Raw genomic sequence first — 7,854 nt, forward strand, 5'->3', positions numbered from 1 at the left:
CCAGTCCTGACAAAGTCTTGTCGATTATCTATTTGTAGGAAACCCTGCTATAAACCTGACTTTTAATTATCAATTTGTGTAAGAAATAGCTCATATGAAAGCTAAAAACCCCCAAAATAATGAGTTCAATGCAGAAATAAAATAGTTTCACTACAAAAAAAGATCCCGGGAACCATCACCTTATCGTGGTTGGGAGGGTTGTGTGTCCCTATGACACCAGAGGGCTGGTGTTGTCTGGACTTTGTGCTCCTGGTAGGGTCTACCCAGCGGCAAGAGGTCTCAGGGAGGGGCCAGACAAAGAATGGTTCAAAACCTATGGAAAAACAAGAGGGATGAGGGACCGCCCGGTGGAAGCCCGGGGCCCGTATGGAGCCAGGCCCAGATTGTGGGTCGTGAGCGAGCGCTGGTGGCGGCTTGCCACGGAGCCGGTCGGCACAGCCCGAAAAAAGCAACGTGGAACTTCTCCCTCCAGCCCATGGGCCACCAACTGTGGGAGGAAAACGCTGGGGTGGAGTCTGCGCTGTCATATGGGTGGCCAGCGAAGGGCGGGGGCTTCGCGGACCATACCCGGGCGGCAGAGGCTGGCTCTGGGGACTGGAACGTCACCTCTCTGTGGGGGAATGAGACGGAACTTGTGCGGAGGTGGAGCGCTACCAGTTAGATCTGGTGGGGGCTTACCTCTACGCACAGTCCTCGGTTGGCTGGAACGTTACTCCCGGATAGGGGTTGGGACTCTGTCCATACTCCTGAGTTAGCCCAGGGTGGTAGGCAACGGGAGGTGTGTGGGGATAAGCCAAACCCCCGGCTGAGCGCCTCGGCGTTGGAGTTTACCCGGTGTACGAGAGGGTTGCCCCCTACGCCTGCGGGCCTGATGGGGGGAAAACCTGATGGGTTGTTTGTGCGTATCAACCAAACAAGAGTTCAGATATTCGGCCTTTTAGGAACCTTGAATTGGAAGGCCTGGTGGGGCTCCAGTTAGGTACTCCAATTAAGGTTTGCTGGGTGGACGTCAACGCACACGTGGCTAATGAATGGAGTGACTGTGGACAGGCGTAATGGTGAGGAACGGCCCTCCCTGATCTAAACAAGAGTTGGTTATGTCTGTTTGGATTCTGTGTTAGTGCACTGGTGTCCATCAACACAAACACCATGTTTGACAAAGGATGCTAATAAGTTACGGGTACCAGAGCACCCTAGTTCCAAGGTCAATACTCGATTTATAATCTTCTCCATTTTGATCTGGGCCGTATGTTTTGGACCACTGGGTGAAGAGGGGGCGGTGTGGTCAACTGATCACCATCTGGTGGCTGGGTGGGGTCAGGGGGTCCGGGAAGACTTTGGGACAGACATGGGTTAAGGCCCAACCGGTAGTAAGGGTAAACTGGGACGTCTGGAGGAGGCACGTCCGACGGAACTTTTACGCGCACCTACGGCGGAGCTTTTCTTTTTTTTCTTTTTTTTTTTTTGTTTTTTTGTGCGAACGGTGGAGGCTGGGGGGCATTGGACATGAGTGGGCAATGTTCAAAAGTTCCCTGCTAAAGTGTGGTGGCGAGCTGTGGCTAAGGCTTAGGTGCCTCAAGGGCGGTAACCCGAAACAACCTGGTGGACACCGGGTGGTCAGGGAAGCCGTCCAAACTAGAAGGAGTCTTTCCGGGGATATGTTATCACGGAGGAGCCGGAGGCAGTTGCAGGTACCACGGGCACCGAAGGGCTGCAGCCTCCGGCCTGTGACAGAGGCAACGCCGCGGGTGTGGAGAAGTTGGGAGAAGACATGGAGAGAAGGACCTTTCAGGTCGGCCACACAAGATGCTCGGAAAACTGTTCGCCAAACGGGTAACGGGGGACTCATCAAGCTGTAACAGTAAGGATGGGACCTTGTGACCTCAACTGGGGAGTAATAGAGCGGTGGAAGGAGAACTTTGAGGAACTCCTAAATCCAGTGACCCGCCATCTGTGGTAGAGGCAGAGCTGGCAGGATGATGGGGGATTGTCGAAATTTCCCTGGTGGAGGTCGCTGAGGTGAGTCAAAAAAAACTCCACCGCGGCAAAGCCCCAGGGATTGATGAGATCCGTCCAGAAGGCTGAAAGCTCTGGGTGTGGAGGGGATGGTCGTGGTTGACACGCCTCTTCAACTTGCGTGGTGGAAGTCTGGGACGGTGCCTAAGGAGTGGCAGACCGGGGTGGTGGTTCCCCTCTTCAAAAAGGGGGACAGAGGGTGTGTGCCAATTACAGGGGTATCACACTTCTCAGCCTCCCTGGTAAAGTCTACTCCAAGGTGATGGAAAAGGAGGGTTCAGGCGATAGTCGAACTCGGAGTGGGAAGAGGAAACAGGCGGATTCAGTCTGGCCGTGTGAAACAACGGATCAGATTTCACTCTCGCAAGGATCTTGGAGGGGGCCTTGAGTATGCCCAACCAAGTCTTTACATGTGGTTTGTGGATCTGGAGAGGCTTCTGACCGGGTCCCCCGGGAGAATTGTGGAGGTGCTGCGTGAGTATGGGGGTGAGGGGTCCACTCTCAGGGCCATCCAAATCTCTGTGACCAAAGCGAGAGATGTGTCTGGTTCTCGGGCAGTAAGTCGGGACTCGTTCCAGGTGGCGGTTGGCCTCCACCAGGGATGCGCTTGTCACCAATCCTGTTGGTAATATATATGGACAGGATATAGATGCATAGTCGGGGGCGGGTAGGGGTTGCAGTTCGTTGGGCGCAGGATCATAGCTGCTTTTTGCAGATGATGTGGTCCTGATGGCGTCATCGGTCTGTGACTTCAGCACTCACTGGATCCGGTTCGCAGCGAGTGTGAAGGGTGGGATGCGACTCTAAATCGGAGGGCCATGGTTCTGCAGCAGGAAAACGATGGAGTGCTTTTCCGGTGGTAGGGATGTGAGCCTTACCTCAGTGAAGGAGTTTAAGTACTTGGGGTCTTGTTCGCCGATGTGAGGGGGCTTGAGCAGGAGATTGGTCGGAGAATCGAGCAGATGGTGCGGTATTCAGTCTGTGTATCGCACCGTTGTGACGGAAAAAGAGAGCTAAACCAGAAGGCAAAGCTCTCGAGCTACGGGCAATGTCGTTCTACCCTCACATATGGTCAGGAAGGCTGGGTCATGATGAAAGAACGAGATCCAGGGTACAAGAGGCCAAAAGGCGTTTCCGCAGGAGGGTGCTGGCGGTCTACCGTAGAGATAGGGTGGAGAAGATCAGTTCATCCGAGAGGGGCTTACTCCATCTGGTAAGGGGGCCGGTGTTCAGGCACGTCCAAGCTGGGAGGAGGCCTCGGGGAAGACCCAGGACTAGAGGAGAGATATATCGTACAACCTGGCTGGGAACGCCCGGGAATCCCCAGGTCGGCGTGGTTGATGTGGCTTCTAGAAAGGAAGGTGGGGTCCCCTTCTGGAGCTGAGTTGACCCCGCGACCCGATACCGGATAAGCGGATGACGTGATGGATGGAAACAAGATTTTTTATTTAAACAAAGACAGAAAGGTCAAATTGTGGCAAAAAAAAATTTTTGTTGCCTCTACATAAATGAACAAATTTACTCAAATACAAAATATGTCAGCAAATAAATATTGGGTGCTGTGAGATTCAAATTTAATATATTGTAATGACTTCCATGCGCTTGAAGGCTCCATGCATCCCATGCGATTTGGCCGGATTCATTTACAATTATTGATGAAGTCATCAGGAATATTAGGAAAAGCAGTCTTGCATGACTCACCGAGTTTATCAATATTCTTTGGTTTGGTTTCCTTGCTTCCGCTTCATCCTAACCCCACATATGCTCACTGCTGTTCATGGTTGGTGACTGGGGCGGCCAATCCTGGAGCATCTTGATCTCTTCGCCTTGAGGAACTTTGAAGTGGAGATGGAAGTATGCGATGAGACACAATCCTGCTGGGAGAATTTGGCATCGTGTATGGTGGGGAATTAGAGGTGAGCTGAAGATTCTGGTATTTGAGATATTGTGTCCTTCAACCGCAAGATTCTCTCGCCACCCCATCATCTGGATGTACCCCAGACCAGGATTTTTCGGCACCAAACTTCACTTTTTCGGGTGAAGCTTGGATCCAGCAGGCTCCAGTAGGTCTCCTGCAAATTATTTGCGGCAACTGTGTGTAATTCAAGAGAGATTCATCTGAAAATACACTTTTCTACTTCTCAGCGTCCATCCTTGTAGCAGGCTGTGGGCTTTGGCAAATGCCACGGTTTTTCAATGTTTTTGTTAGTGATGGCTTTGGCACTGATCGACCATGGCGGCCATTTCGAGACAGAATCAGACAACCGTTCTGGTTGACCCTAGGGATTCAGGGGACCAGGTCTGGTGGAGGCTCTGCTGCAGTGGAAAAGGGCGGCTTGGAATTGGAGCCAAACAAACAGTCATCTCATTAGCAGTTGTCTTGCGGGGTCTGCTGACTGGGGCTTGTCAACAAACTCTCCAGGGCTTCAAATGTTTTTTTTAATCCTCTGTTACGTACAATGAGGACACAATTGATGGTGGTCGCCACATCAGCAGTGGATTGGTCTTCAGCCTCTGACAATCAAAACTTTGTCATTCAGGGTGAATTTAGGCATGGTTTTGCAGATGTCTGTTGCAGTGATGCGAAGGGCTAGTGTACTGGGGTTGTTTTTATACACACCTGAGACCTTAAATTGATCATTATTAGTCACAGGGTGAAACGCTCATATGACAAGACGAAAACACTTATGGTCTTTGCAAAAATTGACTCCATTGGTTTACCAAGCTGTGAATATTAGAAACACTTTTTGACAGTTTCTTTTTGCACTGAAAAATTATTAAAAAGCTGTTGGGATTAAAATGAGCCATTCTTGTAAAAAAATCTTGATTAGAAATACATTCAGCTGAATTCAGGTCAATTTGTACACAAGCGACAAGACTTTGGTAAGGGAATGTAGTTTGTTTTGAGATGCCGGGTTCAATGAGCATCAGAGGAAGAAGGGAAATGAGTTTTCATTTTTGTTAGCAACCAGCTCGGAGGACCAAAAATGACAGGCAATTAAGCTACTGATTACACATAATGACCCTTTGCTTTCTACAGAACCCTACCTTCTATGTAATTGAATGTCATTACTCTTCGCACTAATGTAAGCGAATCTTCAAACTACTATTTTTGTTCACCAATCTCGACCATGTGGTAGCCTTATGGAACACAGCAATGTCACCATATGCTTTAAGACCGTTCCTTGACTGTTTACTGGACAGAAGGGGTAAGCCTTATTATCACTCTGAAAACGGGTGTGAGAATTTGTTAAGTTAGGGTTTGGTTAAAACCAGAGAGAACATGGTTTGAAAAGCAGCAAGGCAACATTGTTTATCCATTCTAACCATTGCACCAAGTGTCAGCAATTTCATCTTCTCAGTCTAGTTTTACTGTTTACTGGCAGTTGGTTGTATAATTTGAAAATGTGTGCCCCACATGTGAGTATGGTTATACTATTAATGTTGGTGTCTGCTGGCAGGACATACTGCATGCATGATATAGTTTTTAAAAGTACTTGAAAACAACTAGTAAGAAGGCATCATCATAGTGAGTCCTGGATTTGATGCAATTTATTTGCAATGTGATGTTTTAAAACACTGGATGAAACAAATGGTGGTGAGGTCAGCAGTTGAAACTGATAAAAACTGCAGTGTTATGGTTCAGTCTTTGCACGACTGGAAATTTACGTTTAAAGCAACGGAAAACAACTGATACAGCATTAGTACAATGTAATTTCACTATAATGTTTTTATCAGTAATGTATGTGAGTCATTGGTGAATTAAAACTGTTAACATATTATAACAATTATATTTTACACTCTAACAATGTAGTTTTGGACATTTATGAATAATAAGACATTAGATCTACCTGTGTAGTGAAATGCATATGGTTAAAAAATTTTAATATATTATCATGTAATAGTGAAATACTAAATGGAGATGCATTTCATCGTTACTGTGAATATGGGGTGTCACATCAGAGGAAAACTATTGGGATTTCGGGACATTGGGTTATTTGTGCAAGGGCAGCACGCGTAGGTCAAGATAACTTGTCTGTGACATTTTTGCTTTCATGTTTTACTGTCATTTGGTCTAATTATGCAGGGTAGGGGCTATGGTAACATTCAGACATGAAAGCTGGATAATAGTTTTAAGATACACATTTTTAAGGGGCACACAGCAGCAAAAAGGGCTATAAGGACGCCCCTGGTGCAGTCGTCCACTATCACAGTCATGAGGGTGCTTGGTGCCTTTACCGGGCCCTTGAGGGGAAGTAATTCTTATTTTTTATCTTAATTTTAACACTTGAATGAACTTAATTTTCTCTTAAAAATAAATGTTGCTTTTTGTTGATGAGATTATATTTGTGAACATTGTCAGCACTTCTCCACTGAATTGTGTTATATTAGGAGAGAAATACCTGGAAATGATTGAGATAAATATGTACTGCTGACAGTGTAATGTTGCTGATATATAACCGATGCTAGAGCAAAAAAGGGACACCGAGGAATTTTAGTTTACACCAGGCTGTCAGTTTAAATCAATTGGAAAAAGGAAGAATAACAAGAGAATTTAGATCATTAGTGTGCTACATTCTATATGTGGCTTCTGACAGTATTCTATAATCAGTTGCAATAATGTAGTTTTTACAAATACGCGTTCAACAGAATTACCATTGAAATTCAGCTCTATTTCATAATTCAGCCCTGACAACTACCAAACACCACAGATTTGTTTATTTCAATTTAGTGATGGACATATTAATATTAAACCAATTTAAACCAGTATCAATTCTCTTTCTGTTTTTGTTAATTTTTTGTTTACTACCATGAGGAGATTAAAATAACTTTGTTATCCTATTTTGTAAGCGGGTTACCAGGTCAACTTTGGAAGTTTTTTTTAAAGTTATAATGTTGAAAATGTAATGTTTGTATATAAATATAGACCATTTTTAATTAAATCTTAAAATGAGGCGGTTTTAAAGATTCCCGAATCCTTGATTTTTGGATATCATTATTGCAGCTCCAAGTTTGCAACTGGAAAAAAAACATCGTCTACAAAATGAGGCCTTTATTAGGGGCGGCTTCTGAGGAGGGTTGGCAAGCACCGGAGTGGAAAGTCATCAGCAAAGTTCATGTCATTGCTGCAGAGGCCAAACCCTTCGTGCTGAAGGTAAACGACAGGAATAACTAGGGTCAGGTTTAGTCGTGGACAAGAATAATTATTTCATGTGACTTCTAAACAATCACGGGTTAACTCATTCAAAATGTCACTCCTCCTACAGCTTGTAGGACCGGAATCTTGAGGACAGGGGCATTGGCCACAAAGCGCTTCATCCCAGCCACCAAGCTCAACCTCGGCCTGGCTGTCAGCTCTCGAAACAATCAAGTTGCAGATGCCAACGGTGGTTGTTGGCCAAGTGCTGCAACGGATGGCTGATCTCTGAAACCGTGTGCTGATGAATGGCACCAGAGGACAATCCTCAACATATTCAAGGCTGGACTATCAAGAAGACTCAGAAAGTCTAGGAGCTGCAAGAGGTACAAATAACTAATTTTCATGACTCCACGACAAAATGCCAATTGTTTGAATGTTGGTATTTTTGTTAACTAGCCTGGAGTACCGGGGGTGGGCAACACCCAGTATGTCATCCGGGAGGACACAAAGCTGACCGCATCCTGTTGACAAAGGAACTAAGGACCTGAACAACTGCCAGGAGAGAATCATGAAAGACATCGGCTGGCTGAAAGAGAGATTGTGCTGAGTGTGAGAATGTAAGTGCCTTTCCTTCTGACTCATACTCTCTCTTACACTGTGGTTTGACAATATTGCGGGTCTTGTCAATGCAGAGGGAA

The 7,854-nt window shown here is 46.2% G+C and overlaps 1 long non-coding RNA gene across 1 annotated transcript in view; it reads right to left on the minus strand.

The window, feature by feature from the left end:
* Positions 1-3,796, minus strand: part of LOC116695986 (uncharacterized) — an 18,372-nt gene extending 14,576 nt beyond the window's left edge. The window contains exon 1 of the long non-coding RNA XR_004333602.1: positions 3,786-3,796. This is a non-coding gene — a long non-coding RNA (uncharacterized LOC116695986). The remainder of the gene's footprint in view (positions 1-3,785) is intronic.
* Positions 3,797-7,854: the final 4,058 nt, after the last annotated feature.

Source organism: Etheostoma spectabile, chromosome 9 (genome assembly GCF_008692095.1).
Source record: "Etheostoma spectabile isolate EspeVRDwgs_2016 chromosome 9, UIUC_Espe_1.0, whole genome shotgun sequence".
NCBI classification, from domain to species: domain Eukaryota; kingdom Metazoa; phylum Chordata; class Actinopteri; order Perciformes; family Percidae; genus Etheostoma; species Etheostoma spectabile.